At 47.7% G+C, this 20,333-nt stretch overlaps 1 protein-coding gene across 1 annotated transcript in view; it reads left to right on the forward strand.

The window, feature by feature from the left end:
* Nucleotides 1–20,333, forward strand: part of GABRR2 (gamma-aminobutyric acid type A receptor subunit rho2) — a 43,456-nt gene that overhangs the window by 8,812 nt on the left and 14,311 nt on the right. The window lies entirely within an intron of this gene.

A 20,333-nucleotide genomic window follows, 5' to 3' on the forward strand; every position in this document is an offset into this window, starting at 1 on the left:
GCTCGCCATAGAAATGCTGACAGGGAATTTTAGGAAAACAGTTTTCCTGAATAAGCGTCTCTAAAATAGCTGTATCCGCTCCAGGAGGTCTGAGACGTCCCTGTCAGCAGGAGGCTTTCTCGTAGTGTCAGTTGTAGAGGGTCCGCTGAGCGGCTAGAACAGTAGTACTCAGTACTATTAATGACAGCTAACACTCTCATAGTGATTTTTCTGTGCCGGGCACCATTCTAAACAAGGTATGTATGTACAGGATCTCATTTTAGTCGTCACAGCTGCTCCATGAGGTAGAGAGTATTATTTTCCCCAGATGGGGAAACTGAGGCCCAGAGAGGGGAAGTGACTGGCTCAGGTCACATTCCTGCTGAGGTTAGACCCTTCCTTCTGGCTGAGGCTCTTTCTTTTCCCTTCCACCTGTATGTCCCTCATGCAGGGCTGACAGACCCATCAGGTGCAGTAGGCATAGCGTCAAATGCTCACAATGATACTTAGAAGCCTCTGAAAATATTTTAATTTATTTTAAAACCAGAAGAAAAAAATGCAATGTTAGGTAGAAGAAAATGTTTGAAGACATATAATTATATATTCGCCTCATACCAATACAGTTATAAAATATGCTTTTTAACATTTTTTATGGCGGAAGGAGCCCATGAAAGCAAAAGTGCCCAGGGCCCTCTAAAGTCCTAACATGGCCCTGCCTCAGTGCACAGTTTTGGGGAGCAGGTGTGTGTGTATGGGTGCGGGTAGTATCCTGAAGAACTTGTAGTAACTTTCCACTGGAGGCTGTTGCTGCTGGCAGGAGCCTGAGCAGTCACGTGGTCAATACCCTCAGTTTACCTGGGGTAAAGAAGAAGAGCTTGGGGTCCGGGAGCTTAGGAGGTGGCTACAGAACCTCCAGGAGCAGAACTTTGGTTTCATCTGGGATATAAGCTGCAGAAATGAAAGCCTCCTAAAAACTTCCCCTCCTCAAGGAGAAAGCCAGGAAGCCAGGAGCTGGCTCTCAGGAATGGCAGGGTAATTGTTGCCCTGTTCCCGGAAAACCTGGCTCGGAGCACAGTCATCCCACAGGCTGCAGCCCCAGTCCGGGTGCTCCTCCCTCCAGCCACATTCGAATAGCAAATCGGACTTCCTGTGCCCTGACCCTTGCCACCGCTGGGCCCGCCAAAGGGGCCCCTCAGAGTGAAGGGTCAGGACAGTCCCCTGCTCCTGCCCAAGTGAGCGTCTGAGGCCGGGAAGGCCCTGCCCTTGGGGGAAGCTGCAGGGGAAGGAGGTGTCACCACTGCCTCTATGATGAGTCCTGAGGCTCCCACACGTCAGATCTCAGTTCCCAAAGCACAGGGTGGGGGCCGTTTCGCCCTCTTTCCACCCCCCACCCACAGGGCATTTGGTCCTCGGGCACCTTGTATCCTATGCAGGGCTTTCCTGGGTGTCCAGACACCACTTGGCTGCAGGGGCGGAAAGGGAGCACATAGCGAGGTGCCAGGGCTCCACACTCCCACCTGCCCCGAGACAAGACGGCTTGTGATTCAGGAGGTCCAGGCCAAGCAGCTGGGATGGGGTCATCCCAGGAGTGTGGGGTACCTGGAGATGGTTTAGAGCCAAGAAGCCTTCCCTGCAGGTGCTTCTGAGGGTCCCATTCCACCCAGCACCTCATCCTTGGGTGGGGGACACGGACCGGTGGCCGACAGGTCTCTGAGGGAGGAGGCTGGCGGACAGCACCTAGGTGACTCTGGACAGGTAACAGAAGGCACTCCTTCCTTGTGGGCAGCCCTGTGCCAGGCCCCCGGGAGAAGCAGAGCCTGGGCCCATCCTGACCCCCTCCTCCCCTTCGCACCCACGCACACTAAGCATGCCATTTGAACAAAGATGTCTGCTGCTAGTTGTGGGGGATGCCTTATTCCTGTCTTCTCTATTTCATTTCCTTAAGAGGGGCTTCCTTGTGGATTGATGTTGAAAAGTAGTTGATAGAGAAGAATTTATCTAAGGTTAGATACCCCATGGGTGACCTTTTCAACCTGGAAAGAGAAAGGATTAAAAATCTAGCAGCTTCCTAATACTCCCAGGGATCAGTTGAAACGAAAATACCTTGCCTAAGCTCCCAGCTGCCTGATTCAGTATGTGTCCTGGTTAGAGAAAGCTCCAGAGGCCTGGGAGGTCTCCTCCATGTGTCAGGAGATAGGTTGCAATTCTGGTTTTTCTTTCTTTCTTTCTTTTTTTTAAATTTAAATGTAGTTTTTGAAAAATTGTGGTAAACTATAGAGAACATAAAATTTACCATTTTAACCATTTTTAAGGGTACAGGTCAGCGGCACTTTTCCTCAACCACCACCACCATCCATCTCCAAAAATTTTTCATCTTCCCAAACTGAAACTCGGTACCCATTAAACACTTAACTCCCATTCTCTCCTTTTTCCCCAGCCCCTGGCAACCACCATTCTACTTTCTGTCTCTATGAATTTGGCTACTCTAGGGACCTCAAATAAGTGGACTCATACAGCTTTTGACTGATTTTTGTGACTGGTTTATTTCATTTCGTATAATGTCCTCAGGGCTCACCCACGTTGTAGCATATATCAGAATGTGCTTTCTTTTTAGAGCCAGATAATATTCCACTGGATGTAGAGATCACATGTTGTTTACCCGTTCATCTGTTAGCAGACGTTGGGTTGTTTCCATCTTTCGGACGTTGTGAGTGGTGCTGCCATGAACGCAGGTGTACGGAAAGCGGTCTGGGACCCTGCTTTTCATTCTCTGCGGTAGTTGCGAAGCGGAACTGCTTGGGTCATATGGTAGTTCTGTTTACTTTTTTGAGGACCCTCCACATTTTCTTCTATAGCAGCTGTGCAGTCTACATTCACACCTGCACAATGCTGATTTCTAATTCAAATTGCATACAGGGGAGGCCCAGGAGGGATGGAGGGTCATCGTGGATTCTTTGAGTTATATCCGAGGAGTTTGTCAGGCTGGTCAGGAAGAATGGTGGCAACAAAGTCGGTTCGGTTCTCCAACCAAAACCACTTCTATTCATAAGACAGATACGTAGTTTTTGAGCTGCGGGGTGCCCGACTGGCCCAGCGGGTAGAGCGTACGGCATCCAACTCTTGATCTCAGGGTCTGAGTTCAAGCCTCATGTTGGGTGTGGAGCCTGTTTTTAAAAAGCCCCATACTTTTTGAGCTGTTGTTATGTGTCAGCAGGGTCTGTGGTATCTGGGGACCCAGTGGTGAGCAAGAGAGCCATAGTCCTTGGAGTTTGTACGCTCTAGTGAGGAAGACCAGTGTTGCCGAGATCCTCCGTCAGGATGTCAGATTGTGCGGGGAAGGAAAGTGCGGGAGCTGTAGGGCGCACACCGCACAGTCTGGTCATGGGCACCAGGCAGCTGCTGCCCCAAGGAGCCAGGGAGGAAGAACACCGAGGAGCCACCCTTGCCTGGGAAGCAAGTGCTATTGGAGTCCTTTACAGTCAGTGACTTTGCCTGAAAAGCTAGATCGTTCTCAAGAAGCGAACCGTGTACTGGGGACTAGAGAAGCGATGAAGCAATGTAGGATGTCGCTACTGATGGAGTGAGGGGACTGAGGGAATGGTCGGTTCTGTTCAGAGAGCACCAGAGAGGCCTTCACTCAGGAGGCGATGCTTGCAGTGAATCTGGAAAATGCTCAGTGGGTGAGCCCAGTGGGAGGAAAAAGGACAAGCCTGGGAGAAAGGTGTTCTGGAATAAAGATGAAGTGTGTCAGTGGACTATGAGCAGCTCTGCGTGGCTGGACTATATCTAGGGTGTATGTGTGTGCGTGTGCATGTGCGTGTGCGTGTGAGGCGGGGCACAGAGGCCGCGCAGGGGCAGCTCTGGGAGGACGTGTGTTTTAGGCAGCTCACTGCGGGCCTGTGGGAGGATGGCTGGAGCAGTTATCATGGATACTGGCCACTGGCTGGCCACTTCTGGCCCAGAACAGAGCCCATGAGAGATTAAGCTAAGGCCGCAGAGAGAATGGAGGGGTCTGAGGGATGCTAAAAAGGGAGACGGCCTCTGACGCCGTCAGGGAACCGGGGACACCTAAGCGTCAGCCCTGGGGGAACCATTCACTGAGATGCAGCATTAGGGACAGGCAGTTGGGAGAAGACGGAGTAACCGCCCCGGAAGAGAGGGACGGCTCAGAGGGGTTGCGGAGAGAGTTTAATGTGCTGGGAGCATGGAGCCATTACCAAGCTGAGGCCTGAAGGGTAAGAGGAGGCAGCCGTTACCTGATCTGGAAAAGATCTAGAGCTGTGGCCTCTGGGAGAGGGCTGCAGCCTGTAGACCTTCAGGGAGTCACCTGGGAAAGAAGCAGTTCCCCTCATTCCCCTCCCACCTTCTGATGCCCACGGGCACTTTCACTGGCCGTACCCAGCCAGAAGGCAGGAGGCAGGGACCCGCCGTGGTCAGCAGCAGCCTTAGGCGCGGGCAACGGGGCCCTGCTCCGGCCCTGCTCCGGCCACATGCCTGCCTCAGGCTGTGTCCTGTGGGGCCAAGAGGCGGTGCCCACGCGGGGTCTCCCTCCTGGCCACATCGGAGCGCGGGAACTGGGACTCACTCGTCCGCACTACCCTGAGCCCGTTTCCAGGACTTGCACAGGCCTCTTCCCTAGGCAAGCCCCCAGGGGGACTGCGTCATCCATGTGGACACCCCTCTTTCTGAGGGGTGGCCGAGGCATAGCTGGTGGAAGGGGGTGGGATGGAGCTTAGATACGTGGATGGGGGTGTCACATGCGTGCACAAGAGGCTCTTCTGCACGTGGGGTGCTGCTGAGGGGGTAGGAAAGAAAGGTGGCTCAGGGGCTGGGGCCCCTCTCCCTGTCCTGGCATGTGCCAGCCTGGAGCTCTGGGGAGTCTAAGCGTTCTGAAGTGGGACTTGGCCTTTGGGGTCATTGTGAAGGTGTATTTGTCGAAGAGGTAGGATAGGCAATGTGTTATATTTCTCATGTTGCAGGACCCTAGCTGGATTTATAAGCCTCAGATATTGAAGCGTGCGGTGTATGGGTCTCTGGTTGCGCTCTTGCCTGTGGGTGGGCCTGCAAATGCTGTTGCTGTCCATAGAGGTCCTTCCCCAGCACCGGGCAGGAGAGCGGGCCTGGAGGGGCAAACCCACAGGTCAGCGTTGGGTGGGTTGAGATTGAGTGACTCAGACAGACCCGGGGACTGAACCCAGCCTGTGATGGGGGGCAGGTTGGGGCACTGGTTGGGCCAATAGCACCTTCCCCACATTAGCTTCTAGAACACAGGAGACACCCTTCCAGCGCTAAATTCATGCAGCAAAGGACTGAATTCAGGAGAGAAGGAAGGCAGCATTGCCTCATGTGATAACTCATGTGATAACTGCAAACCCCAATGCTTCCAGCTTTCACTTAGTGAACCTTACGATCTTCTGTCCGCTTGTTCTCGGGTGACTCAATCTGGAAGGTGTGGAGCCCTTGCTGAATTTGCCCTCCTCCCCTTCCCAGTCAACCAGCTTGAATCAATTCATCCATCAAATGGTCACTCAGATCTGCCCCTTCCTTCCCCGGCCTCACCCCCTTACACCACATGTTCTCAACATGGTCTTTCCGGGGTGAAAAAGACACCTTACAGTGGTTTATGGCCCTCCAAAGTTCAGTCCTCCCTGACCAAGTCTTTCTTCTTAGTATTTCATTTAATTTAAATTAATCAATAACCTTAAATTCCATTAGAATTTTCTCTTTAGGGGCAATAAAGATAAGAAGCTCACAAGCACTGCCTATAGGAATTCTCCCCCTCCATTGCCAGGTTCACCTTCTGGAAACCTTGGTTCCCTGTACTGTTTCCTCACAAACTGCAGGCTTCTCATCTTCTTCAAGAGTAAATGCAGCCCCTCTTCTCCCTGTTGGCTCCAGAGGACTCCACAGTCCAGCCCAGCTCACTCCTGTCTCCTCCTACCCCTAATTGTGACTCTTCCCCCCAGAATGCTCTCAGTCCCTGTGCAACCATGCTTGTTTCTGCCTATGAGCATCTATCTGTCCACGTCACCCCTGCCCCATGCTGTCCTGCTGTCCTGCTTCATCCAACAGCCTGTCCATGTCTAGAACCCTGTTTCATTCCTTTCCTCTAGCGTGAGGCATCTCTCAGCTATTTTGAATGCTAGGACTTTCTGCTTTGCTTTTTTTTTTTTTTTAAAGATTTTATTTATTTGAGAGAGAGAGTGAGAGAGAGAGAGAGCACACAAGCACAGGGAACAGCAGAGGGAGTGGGAGAAGCAGGCTCTCCGCTGAGCAGGGAGCCTGATGTGGGGCTCCATCCCAGGACCGAGGTGCCCCAGGACTTTCTGCTTTGAAATAATGCAGACTCATTCCTTCACTCACAAGACCGTCCCTCCACTTCAGACGCCAAATGCAAGTAGTGGGTTCCCAAGTCACCTGCCCATGTCTGACTTGGCTACAAAAACAGGAGTTCCTACAACCCCTTCTGCAGGTTCAGTAACGTGCTCTTATGGCCCACAGAGCTCAGGGAAGTACTCGACTTGCTATTCCTGATTTATTATAAAGCGTGTTATAAAGGACACAGATGGGCAGCCAGAGGAAGAGGTCCACAGGGCGAGAACTGAAGGGTCCTGAGCGCAGGCGCACTGTGTCGTGGCACTGGGGTCTGCCACCTTCCCAGCATGGGGGTGTGCTTGCTCACCTGGTGGCTCACCGAACTGTGCCGTCGAGGGTTTTATAGAAGTTCCGTTACAGAAGCATCACTGATGGTCACCTTGGCCATCGGTGATCATCTCAACCTCCAGTACCCCCTCCCGGAGGCTGGGCAGTGGGGCTGCAGCTGGAAGTTCCAGCCCTCTACTCACATAGTAGGTCCCCCTGGTACGCAGTCCCCATCTGGAAGCTACCTCCTCATTAGCATAAACTCAGAGAAGTTTGGTGGGAGTCTGTTGTGAATATAAAAGATACTCTTCTACCTCTATCCCTCAGGAAATTACAAAGGTGTTTAGAGCTCTGTGCCAGGGACCAGGGAAAAAAACCAAATCTATATTTCTTATCATATCTCAATACAATTGCTGTGTCACTGTGCAAGGTTACTGCCTAGTTACTTCTCTGGTTGGACTGTCTCTAATGTGATGCCTTCCTAAGGCAGTTTCTAAGGTAATTCTGAGGCTTTTCACCTGGGATGATACTTTAGAACCACTCCCATGTAAGACACCCTCTGTGTGCCCCAGGGCCCCAGGGCTCTCCACGTGCTTGACTCTGTGGCCTCCTCCCTAGCAGGGATTCAACCCTGGACTTCTAAGCTGCAGGAGTCTGGCCACCAAGGCCTCAATGGCTACTCCTCTGCCCCAGTGAGGCCCGTGGAGCCAGCTTAAGGCAAGGTCATGGCTCTCTTTGAAGCCGTGGCCTCCCGTTGGGTGCTTCTTGGACTTCCCTGGTTCGGCTTCCCCGTTCCCACATGGAGTGGTCTTGCGCTCCACTGTTACATTTGAGGTTGGGAAGCTGAAGCTAGGGAGAGAGTTGGCTTCTGGGGCTCCTGCAGACTTTTCCTCCCAGGAGCTATCGCCCTTGGAAGAGACCCCCTCTGATCCTTCCTCAGTGTTCTTGGCGCTTCCCTTCTGGAGCAGAAACCCTAACTTGCCTCCCATGCTATGCTCCTACTCACTCCTTCCCCTGAAATTAATCTTTCCTTTCTGGTCTCTCCCCCACACAGCCCCTCCCCTGCAATCCCCTTGGGGCAACCTCACTCCATCCCTCACTTGACCCCACCTGAGAGTCCAGGTGAGCAACAAGGTCACTGCGTTCCAAAAGGACAGGATGCTGGACCCCAACAAGTCTGTTTGGGGATGTTACATTTAAGAAATTGTTAGATATCCAGTGGAGACCTCTTCTAATCTTTGACAACAATCAGGTCTTGGAGTTTGGGGTCAGGAGATGGGGCTCAGGGGGTGAGGAGAGTCAGCATGGGCTTTCAGGAGAGGGGTGGTTGTGGAAGGGGCTGCACGTCTGCAAGGAAGAGCTTTGTCGCAGAGACCACAGGGGACGGTTTCAGCAAGGAGGCCTGGGCCCCAGGAAGACTCCTCGACTCAGCGAGGGCCAGGAGGGGAGGACAGGAAGGAGGTGGAGACAGCTGGTGGAGATCGGTAGTGGAGGACCTTGACAGCGAGAGGAAAGGGGCCGTTAGGGCATGGGAATTGTAAAATCTCACTTCGGAAGCCTCATTAGAGGTAAGCCGTCGGGTTCTCACACTTGCGTGTGGATCGGCGTCACCACGGTGCTCCGGAAAACCCAGACTCCCAGACCCCCCCAGAGCCTGTGGCTCGGGAGCCCTGGGGTAGCAGGGGCTCCAGAATCGCGCTGCTGGTGAGGCCGTTGCCGCTCGCGGAGGTAGAGCCCCAACCTAGTCCAGCCTAGACCCTAAAGTCCTAACACCGAAAATCCTGCTTTAACAAAAGATCATAGACTGGGCAGCTTAAACAACAGAAGTTTATTTCTCACCGTTCTGGAGGCTGGGAGTCTGAGATCAGGGCGCCATCGATGCGGTTTCTGATGAGAGTCCGTGTCCTGGTTTGCAGACCGCCGCCTTCTCGCTGCGCCGCCGCGGGGCTAAGGGAGAGAGGAGCAAGCTCTCTTGTCTCTTCTTACAAGTCCTGTTTGTGGACGTTCTACCCTCATGAACTACTCCCTTTCCGAAGGCCCCAACCTCCTAACACCATCACAGGGGAACTAGGCTTCAACATATGAATCTGGGGGGCGGGGGAGTCACAAAAATTCAGTCCACAGCACCACCTCCTTCCTTGGGGTCTCTGCCCACCCAGCATCTGCGTGGGCCCTTGTGACCCCTCTCGGTGATGAAGATGTGACGGGTTTCCCCACGACAGTGAGGCATAATCAGTGGAGAAGGGCGAGGCTGCTCACAGGCAAACTCTTTTTCCCAAAGGGCAGGGGATCGAGGCTGCTGCCTCGGCGAATCGGCGGTGGAAAGGGTACCTTGTACTTACCGAGGTGTCCCACCAACACGTTCTTCCCCGCTGACGCCGCGGCAGCTGCCCCGAGTCCAGACGCTCCCCCGTCCACCTAGGACACTCTCTCTCGCCTCTAAAAAAATAGTTTCTCGAGGTGAGCACTGTGTTAGTGTTCCGTAGGTCTTAAACAAATCACCACAAATTTAGAGACTTGAACCAATACAGATCTTATGCTTCTGTTGTTCAGAAGTCCGAAATGGGTCTCACTGGGCTCAACTCACGGTGTCGGCGGGGTTGTGCTCCTTTCTGGAGCTTCCAGAAAGAATCTGTTTTCTTGCGATTTGCTTTCTGGCTTCTAGAGGCTGCCGAGATTCCTTGGCCGCTGGCTTTTTTCCTGTCTTTAAAGTGAAGCAGCAGCTGGGTAAGTTCTTCAAACGTTGCATCACTCCGAACTCTGTTTCTTTCTTCCACATTTAAGGACCCTCGTGATTACAATGGGTCCACCTGGATAATCAAGGCTGCTTTTCCTATTTTAAGGTCAGCTGATCAGCATCCTTAGTTCTATCTGCTGCCATAATTCCCCTTTGCCTTGTGGTGCCTAACACATTCACAGGTTCTGCGGATTAGGATGTGAGCATCTTTGGGGGGGCATTATTCTGCCTACCACAAACGTATATAAATCTCGTATATAGTTCAAATTTTTACATGTGTAACTATTTATCCTTGGAAACACTATCCAGATCAAGATATAAAACACTTCCAGCTCCTCAAACGGCTCCCTCACATCCCCTCCCAGATGGTGTCTCCCAAGGGCAACCATTATGCTGACCTCTGTCACCATGAATTAGTTTTGCTCATTCTTGAGCTCCATATCAATGGAGTCAAACAGCATATGACACCCTGTGAGGTAAACTTGTCCCTCCTTGGAACAGTACAACGGAGAGTTTTTTCATCATTTGAGTGCCAGTCTGTCTTTCCGAGGGAACCCAAGAACTTTGTGGATGTGGTCAGGGAGGGAGGCTGATGGCTCACTGCCTTGGCATAGCATGGGAGAAGGGGTGTGTGTGTGTGTGCGTGTTTGCTGACTTAGTGAGTTGATGCAGAATGCTGAAGTGACCAGCAGACCAGCACCGGCTTCAGCTCTGGACACAAAGCCCACTGGGTGGGAGGGTTTTGCTACTGGAGACAAAAGACGGGGCCCCGGATTTGCCAAAAGACCCGCGGAGTCTGTTGCATCTCAGTGGACACCAGGCCAGGGCTCGGTCCAGGCCATGTACTTCACGGCAGAGGCCAGCCAGTGTGGATGCCAGGGCCCTTTCCTCCTCTGTGCTGCAGGGTCACCTGAGGTGAGAGGAAATCTGAAACACTTTAAAAACCGGACTAGACTGAGCTGCTATTAATTGATAACTGAAAAATTCTCACACTCTGGGCATGATCTTTTGCAAGAAAGATCAAAGAAGCTGCTTTTTCTCCCCCATCTGAGAAGTGTGGGTTAATTGTCCACCTCACTGCCCTGCACCCCCAGACACTGTTCATACAGCCTGAAATGCCTTTCTTCCCCTCACTACCTGCTAGAAGTAACCACTGCTTCAAAGCCCAGTCCAAACACTATACTATGGTGATACTTTCTCCAGTGCCCACTGTCAGAATTAATCAAAAGTTGTCTCTTTTGTGAAATTCTCCACAGTGCCCTTGGTTAGAATTAATTGAGCTTTCGTCCTGTAGTATCTCCTAGATGCTTCTATTACCACTTTTGTGATGTGTCCTGAAACAGAAATCGTTGTCCCCCTTCGTGGATTTTTGTCACCTGGAGAAAGCAGCTGTGTCTTCTTGATCTCCCTTCTCCCAGCTGCACCCCCAGGGCACGGTGTAATGGACATGGGCAATGCAGGTGTGAGTGAATGACCCAGGCAGTCGGCGAAGGTGTGGTGACACGAGGAAGCTCTGCGTAATGGCAGGTCTTGTTCGGAGTGAGCTGAGATGCCGATCTATGGAAGATTGTGACATCTAAAACATCGAAGTTAGAAGAGTAATGAAGAGTCATTATTAAGGTCTTGTTTTTTGTTTCAATTAACATTACTACAAGTCTGAGAAAAGTTCATTATAAAAAGAGGCTTTGGAAAGACTTTGAAAAGATACTGCCAGATGACAGAAGACACGAACAGATATTTCCACAGAGAAGACATACGGATGGCCAACAACACGTGAAAAGATGCTGAGTATCACTCAGGGAAATGCAAATCGAAACTACAATGAGTGTTACCTCACACCGGTCAGAACAGCTAAAATCAACAACACAAGAAACAAGTGTTGGTGAGGATGTGGGGAAAAAAAGAACCCTGGGCACTGTGGACGGGAATGCAAACTGTAGAAAACACCACAGAGGTTCTTCAAAAAATTAAAAATAGAATTATCATATGATCCAGTAATTCCATTACTAGGTATTTACCCCCCAAAAGTCAAAACACTAATTCAAAAAAATAAATGCACCCCTATGTTTATTGCAACATTATTTACAATAGCCAAATAATGGAAACAGCCCAAATGTCCATTGATAGATGAATGGATACAGTAGAACAGAGTATTACTGGGCCATGAAAAAGAATGAACTCTTGGCATTTGTAACAACATGGATGGAGCTAGAGAGTATGGAGCTCGGTGCAGTAAATCAGAGAAAGACAAATACCGTATGATTTTACTTATATGTGAAAATTAAAAAAAACAAATGAACAAAAGAAAAAAGAGAAAAACCCAAAACAGACTCTTAACTCTAGGGAACAAACGGATGGTTACCAGAGGGGAGGTGGGTGGGAGGATGGGTGAGTAATCACCTGAGGGGGATAAAGGGGACACTTATCCTGTTGAGCACTGAGTCATGAACGGAAGTGCTGAATCACTATACTGTACCCCGAAACTAATATAACACTGTATGTTAACTATACTGGAATTTAAAAATTGATTAATTAATTTTTAAAAAAGATACTGCCAGATGAGTCTGATTAATCCACGGACCACAGCATTTCTTTTGACAAACCCTTGAGGTGTTCTTCTCTCACTTTAACGTGGCAAGTTGTAACTCCTTAGTACCGGGGAGCATGCACCGCTCATAATCACCAGCCCTTCTTCAAGTGTGGCCCGCGGAGCCTCTTCTGTTGTGGGGCTTCCCCATTTCATTCTGTGGCACAGTCCGCTCACGCTGCTGGAGGCGAGTGGAGCTGCACTTGTGCTACGGCTCGGGCTGGGTGACAGTCCAGGACCCGAGTCTGGCCGTGCGGGCAGTTATGCTGGTGTGGCGGGTGGAACACCCAGCGCACCTGTGATTTCCTTGGGGCGTCAGATCTGCAGCGCTGCCCTTCAGTGACGACACCAGTGCTAAGAGGGTGGGGGTGATTCCTGCCCCACCCCCCCGTGTATTAAGCCCTCTTCAGACCAGGCTCTCTGTTCTGTGAGTGCTGAGAGAACCAGCAGTAAGTTTCAGGCTCTACCTTCTAGGTAAGTGAGATAGGCCACGGTAGTAATGACAGCGATAATATAACTCTTTATAGAACATCTCATATGCCAACCCCTTACATGGGCTTTGCAGGGATTAACACATCAATCCTCATGACAACTATATGAGGTTGCTATATATTATACCTATTTTACAGATAAGGAAACTGAGGCACAGAGAATGTATGTATGCCCAAGGTCACACTGCTAGTAAATGATGGAGCCAAAATTCAGCTCCTGGCTAGCTAACACATGGATTTATTTTTTGACTTTTTGGCATCTCAGAGTCATTTGAAAATCTGTTTGTTTCCCAGAATAATGATAATCTCTCTGTCATACACACGCACGCGCACACTTTTATATGTGATGTCAGGAGGTTCTTAGAATCCTTGCACCTGTCCCTAGGGCTCCATGGAGCTCAGGATAACTACCCCAGTCTCCTTGCACGGATCATCTCCACCCGAGGACATCAGTGGAGAATGACGAAACAGAGACATGAGCAAAGCAGTTCGGGGCAGCTGGGAGGTGGCATGAAGGATACCTAGGGAGGGCAAAGGAAGGAATGAAAGGCCAGGTGGGGGACCAGAGGAACGGAGAAATGGCCCTCTATCCTGCCCTGGAGCCTGGTCTGTCTTCTGGCCCCCATGAGGGCAAGGTGGTTTTCTTGGGCTTATCTTCCACTTTCTGATCTATCATTCCTACTTCAGAGGCTCCTCGACCCACTGATGACCTGGTTGGAAAAGACGGGAGTGGGGGACTCAGGGGCCTGCTTCCTTAACCCGAGCTGGTAAATGACTGCTTTGTTCTCCACCAGTGGGACCAGAGAGCCTGCAATACCCCCCCCCCCCCCGCTCTGCTTCCACACTTCCAGAGGAACCTCATGCCATTACCCTCAAGTCTTCCTGTCTATCGATATGCTTATTGCCTCACCCTCCTCTAATGCACGTGGGGCTGGGGGGGATGTTTCAGATGCTTTCTCCAGTGCAGATTTTGGAGGCTGACAAAGCAGAAAGACAACCCTCCTCCCCAGTGGTTGATGGGGGAAGTGGATGAGTGTTCTGGTAGGAAAGGAACAGGACACTGTGGGTTCCAGCAACCTCAATTAGGGGGTCGGGGAAATCCTCCTAGAAGAAAGGTGGGGTTTAAGCTGAGACTCTGGTCAATTTGACTAGATGGAGTAGTAGTATCTTGTGTTTCAAATGGAGTTATGTCTATTGATTCTTTCCTCTTTTTTTGAAATGCTTATTCAAGTCTTGCCTGTTTTTGTATTTGGTTATCCGACTTTTTCTTAATGGGACTCTTAGGAATTATTTATATATTCTGCATGAGCTCTTTGCCAGTGATGTTTTTTGATAAAGAGGAGTCTTGATTTCTTCACTGGAAAAATGTTTTTAAGATTTTATTTATTTATTTGACAGAGCGCGAGCACAAGCAGGGAGAGGGGCAAGCAGGCTCCCTGTTGAGCAGGGAACCTGACTCAGGGCTCAGGGCTCCATCCCAGGACTCTGGGATCACGACCTGAGCTGAAGGCAGATGCTTAACTGACTGAGCCATCCAAGCGCCCCTCAATGAAAAATTTTTTATTGAATTGTAACACGTATACAGAAAAAATACACAAATCATAAGTGTACAGCCTAGTAAATTCTTGGAGAGTGAGCACTTTCATTAAATGAGCACCTCGATCAAGAAACAGTATTTCCAGAAGTCTCCTCTCCCTGTCATTATCCTTCCATCATGGACAACCATTATTCCGTCTTCTAACACCAAATACTCGTTTTGCTAGGTAATCTTAATTTCCATATAAATCTGTCATCTTTTCTTATGGTTGGTGCTTTTTGTGTCCCGATATTGCTCTCCTGAGATAAGACTATATTCCCCTCTGTTACCTTCTGGAGCTTGTTGTTTGGCTTTTCACATTTGGACCTATAATCCATTTGGGGTTATGTTGCATATTGTGTGATTTGCGTAAGAATTGCCAATTGTCCCAGCGTTAGTTATGAAAGACACTATTCCTTCTCCAATGATCTGTAGTGATATCTTTATAATAAGTCAATGTCCTTAAATGTGTGTGTCTGTTTTTGGACTCTCTGTTCCATTTGTCAGTGTGTCCATTTTTATGCCAGTCCTTCACTTCTTGTTTACTGTATTTCTATAAAAAGTCTTGATATCTGAGGGTGCCTGATCGGTTAAGCATCTGCCTTTGGATCGGGCTTGGTTCATGATCTCAGGGTCCTGGGATCGAGTCCCGCATCAGGTGCTCCTCCTTCTCCCCAGTTTGTGCTCTCTCTCAAATAAATAAATAAAATCTAAAATCAATCAATCAATCAATCTTGATATCTGGTAGAGCACATCCTCCCACCCTGTTTTTCGTCAAGATGGACTGCTTTGAATTTCCTAATAATCATTTTGTCAAATTCCATAAGAAAACCTAATGAGATCTTGATTAGAATTGCCCTGAGTCTATAGATCAATACGGGGTCATTCAGATTTTTACAATATTGAATCGTCCAATACAGAAACACGGTCTATTTTCCCATTTATTTAGGACTTTAATTTCTTTTAATAATATTTCATAGTTTACTTTATGGAGGACATCCAGATATTTTGTTAGATTTATTTTAGGTACTTATTCCTAGGCATTTTTGATGCTATCATTAAAGGCATTTTAGAGCAAAATGCCTTTTCTAACTTTGATTTTTGTATGTTGACTCTGTATTCAACATCCTTATTAAAATCTCTTATTAATTCCACAGTTTTTCTGCTAATTAAAAAATTATATACCCAATCTTATACAAATACTAGCATTTTTCTTTTTTTCCAGTTGTCATAACTTTTTCTCATTTCTTTCCTTATCGTACTATCAAGTCCTTTCAAAACAATATTGAATAGAAGGGGCATTTATAGGCATTCTCAATATTAAAGGAAATCTAACAACACTTTACCATTAAATACGATATTTACTTGGGTGCCTGGGTGGCTCAGTTGTTTAGGTGTCCACCTCTTGATTTCGGCTCAGGTCATGATCTCAAGGTTGTGAGATCCAGCCCTGTGCTCAGCGCAGAGTCTGCTTGTCCCTCTCTCTGTGCTCCTCTTCCCATCCCCCCAGCTCATGTCCTCTCTCTCACAAATAAATAAATAAATACATAAAATCTTTAAAAATAAATAAATATGGTATTTACTGGAGCTATTTTTTTAGTAGCTATCACTTTTCAAATTAAGGAAGCTCCCTTTTATTTGTCTGTGCTTGAAAAGAATCATAAATGGACACTGATTTCGTCCTAAACCTTTGCTAGAATTTGCTGGTGAAGGCATCTGGACCTATCATTTTTTTTTTTTAAGATTTTATTTATTTATTTGACAGAGAGAGAGACAGCCAGCGAGAGAGGAACACAAGCAGGGGAAGTGGGAGAGGAAGAAGCAGGCTTCCAGCGGAGGAGCCTGATGTGGGGCTCGATCCCATAACGCCGGGATCACGCCCTGAGCCGAAGGCAGACGCTTCTTAACGCCTGCGCCACCCAGGCGCCCCTGGACCTATCATTTTCTTTGTGGGAAAATTTAAAGACTCAATTTTTTAAAAATAGTTATAAGGCTTTTCAGGTTTTTGTATTTCTCCTTTTATCAGTGTTGATTGATATGTTGAATATCCCTGGGAATTTGTTCATGTCATCTAAATTTTAAAGGTGATTGGCAAAAAAGTTGTTCATAGTAACGTCTTTTAATCTTTTTTATGTCTGTAGTACATACAGTGATGCCTTTTTCATTCCTGATAATGGCTACTTTTGCTTTCCTTTTTGAAAGATCAATCTTGTTAGAGTTTTATCCGTTTTATCAGTCCTTTCAAAGAACCAATATCTGGCTTTAGTTATACTTCCAGTTGTCTGTTTGTTTTCTATTTCAGTGCTTTCTGTTGTTATCTCTCTTATTTCCTTGTATTTTATTTTGCTGTTCTTTCCTAACTTCTAAAGATGGATGCATACTTAGCTCATTGAATCTGAGCTTTTCTCCCTTTCTGATATGATGGTTAAGGTTATAAATTTCCCTATAAGAAACACTTGGCCTGCATTCCACGAGTTTTGATGTGTAGTCTTTTTTAAATCATTTTGTTAAAATTTTCCAATTTTCATTATGATGTCTTCATTGACTCACGAGTTTTTCCGGAAGTATATTGCTGAATTTGCAAATGTATGGAGACTTTCTAGTTATATGTTTGTTGTTAATTTCTAATGTTCATTGAGTTCACAGTTATATCAATTGCAGTCCTTTCAAATTTGTCAAAATTGCTCTTCAGCGCCGTGTATGGTGACTTTTTCTAGATGTTCAACGAGCGCTTGAAATGAATTTGTATTGTATAGTTTTTGCATTCATTGTCCTAAACATGTCCGTTATGTCAGGTTTGTTCATTTGTTGTCATCTTATATGTCCTTACTGGGATTTTTTTTTTGCCTACCTATTTTATAAATTCTGAGAAAGATGTATTAAAATCTCCCACTATGAATATAACTTTGTCTGTTTCTCCTTCAGTTCTGTCCACTTTTGATGTTTACATTTTGAGGTTATGTCAGTAAATGTACACAAATTTATATTTATATTTTATTGGTGAATTGAGACATTTATTACTATGAAATGACCCCCTTTATCTCCCTTTGTCTATTTATTTGATATAATATAACTACACCCATTTTCTCTCAGTATTTGCGTGTGGTATTTTTTGCATCCTTTTATGTTCAACTTTCCTGTATCTTATATTTTCAGTGTGTCTCTTCAAACAGCATAAAGTTGGGTATTGTCTCTTGGTCCAGCCTGACACACTTTTACATTTCTGAATTATCAAGTTGGACAATATTTGTTTGTTAAATGGAACATTTGGTCCATTTATATTTAGGAATAATTTACATGTTGGTTTTTAAATCTGTCATCCTACTCTGTCTTTGTTATTGTCCAACCAATTCTGCATTCTTTCTTTTTCTCTTTCCTTACTTGTTTTCTTGTGGATTGGTTACTTTTGGTTATTCCTATTTAGGCTTTCTTATTTTAGTTCTGAGCCTACGTACTCTGCCTGTTTGTCTGTGGCTCCCCAGGAAACAGCATGAACTCTTGGCCTATCATACTTGTGTGTTACTTAGACACTTTACCTGTTCCCCAGACAACGCGAAGACCTCGCAGCACTTTCACTCCATTTATATCCCTCCTCATTTAAATATTACCTTTGCCTGTATTTCTGTTTAGTTTTTTTCATCTCCACAATACATTATTAACACTGTTTCATATAGCCAATGTTTACTTAGAATTATGCATATGTTTGCCATTTTTGTTTTTCTTTATTCAGTCTTGCATCTCTAGCTTTCCCTCTGGGATCACCTCACCTTCCTTCAGCTTGAAAAACATCTTCATTTAGGGCAGGACACATGTTGGCCTATTCTCTGTTTTAGTTTAACTGAAAATTCTGTCTCGCATTCATTCTTGGAGTCAGTGGGGAAGAAATGACATATATCTTAATTTACAAAATGGGTGAATTCCTAACGTGTGCTCTTTAGGACCATGTGATGAGAAATAACGGTAGGAAGGCGAGGAACCAAGGAACTCCTTGGTTACACTTGTATTCTCCTTATGCCGCCTTGAATTTGTCACCTCATTGGTTACACTGCCGGAAGTCCCACCAGTGACTTCTATTTGTTCTACCAGATCTCTCAAAGCAGAAAAACCCACAGCGGTGTGAAGAGGCCAAGGCATGAATGCTTACTTAGTTTAACTAGACTGTTTTCTTTCTAACACCCTGTGGGATCCAGGCCTACTCAAAACAGAAAATTGTTCAAGGAAGGAGGAACAAGACTAGCAATTTGGAAGAATTTCTCCCAAAATCATGTTAGGAAGGCCTACAAAATAGAGAGTTCAGGGGAGCCTGGAAGCATTGGCCTTGGGCAGTGGGGCAGGTCAAGGACAAAGGTCAACTCCATTGCGCTCAGGCCAAGGAGGACGGGGCACTGGTTCTGTTCAAACTTGAGGTGTGAGTCCCCAGAATGCAGCTTCAGAGCCTTCTGAACACACAGATTATTTACCTCCAACAACCCAGGTCTCCTGAGAACTTGACCCGCACTCCCACGTGGGCACGACCTCTAAAGCGCTGACGCCACCCTCACACGCGTTATCAAATTTCTCTTAGAAGGGCAGCCGGAGCTGTGGAGAGCGGGGCAGGCCCTGAGAACAGAGAGACACAGTTTCAGACTCAAAGCAAGCTGATATATTTTATCTTGAACATGTCCTTTGCCAAAACCAGCTCCTATTCAAACACTGTGCCCATTATCTGAAAGCCAGGCCGCTGGGAGGTAGGTCCAAAGAAGGTGGTGGCTATATTATTTTTTCCCTTTGGCTCTTGGAACAACTGGCTGTGGCAGAGCACGTGGCACTTCAGAGAAAGGAAGGGAGGGGAAAGGAGAGCGGGTCACGTACAGCACACTCCGTGAGGGGCAGGGCTGCCAGAGTCAATAGCTCAGACTCTGGGCCATTTTAGCATCTCTGGCTAACAAAGCGTTCAGAGGATGAGGAAATTAATCAGCCCCATTTCCCCGATGGCTATGCTGGGAGCACGCAGCCCCGGCAGGGGAGCAGGGTTCTAGGAGAGAACCCTGGTCAGGCTGCCTGCAGACCTCCCTTCATGTGGCAAGCCCCACTGGGGGAGAAAGGCAGATTAGTCAGCCCTAAGGAGGGGCCCTCCTCCCCACACTGAACATTCCACTTCTGGCACCTGCAAAGCAGCCCTGGAGCCTGGAATGAGAAGAGAACACCGCTGTTAGAGCAGGGCTTCTCAGAGGCCCTGACCTAAGCCATCAGTTGAAAAAGATAGGAAAATAAAAAGATCAGCTTACACCCTGATAACGAGAGGGAAAAAGTAAAAATAGAAAATAAAGCATTGTACTCATTTGCTCACATGTTTAAGAACACGGAAAATATCCATTAAATCCCTCTAGTAGTCAATAAAATGCTTCCATTCTATTGGGCTCAGTCAAAAAATGAATCTTCAATGGTGAGATTTTAAGTATTAGCAAGTATACAGGGGAGTTTTGTGGGGAGTCTGTGAGCCCATCCAATGTCCTGGGCCGCCTCCGTGAGGACCCCTAGCCCCCCAGTTTCGGCTGGAACTGAGGATTGAAACTTTTGCTTCCTACTCCATATCAGGGTCTCTGATCCTCCTTCCCCGTCCAGCACCAAAATCTCGGTGCCTTCCAGACCTTCTCATTCCTAAGACCCAGACTCCCTCGGCCACCCCAAGGTTCTCCCTGCTCAGACCACAGTGGGTCAGCATGGCCTGGTCCTGCACTCCCTGGCTGGGGTTCAGAGGTTCAAGGTGCAGCAGAGCTGGCCTCTAGACAATGCCCTCTCCCCAGGAAGCCCAGACCCGCTGCCACCTCTCTCAGAGACATTTTTTATCTATAATAGCATTTGTTAGTATGCTTGACAAACACAGGTTGTTGCTTTTCTCCATTCTAGGTCTAAAAAATATATTAAAATCTGAAATCATTTTATGGAAGTACACACACACAGAAAGTATTGTAAGCGGACAGCCCGTTAAGTTATCACAAAGTGAACGCAACCATCATCCAGCCCAAGAAACAGAACGGGAAGCCACAGCTAAATCCGCAGCTAAACATAGTTTTGGAAATCTTGCCACGGGCCAGATGGAATTGAGTACGAAGCTTCCGTGCTGTGCACTCTTCGACTCTCCTTCTGACACGTCCTGACAGGCTTTAAACATCTTGTCCCGGATTGTCTTTGGCTGTGATGTAACCGCGCAGAGATCTTCTCTCACACCCGACTGAAGGCTTCCAGCAGGAAGGGTCCCAGTTAGCTGTTAGGTACTCAGGAAGTGTAGTCTGAGTGACTGAATGAATCCAGCCCTGGGCATGCAGGGGTCCCAGGCCC

This window comes from Ursus arctos, unplaced genomic scaffold (assembly GCF_023065955.2).
Source record: "Ursus arctos isolate Adak ecotype North America unplaced genomic scaffold, UrsArc2.0 scaffold_13, whole genome shotgun sequence".
In the NCBI taxonomy this organism is placed as follows: domain Eukaryota; kingdom Metazoa; phylum Chordata; class Mammalia; order Carnivora; family Ursidae; genus Ursus; species Ursus arctos.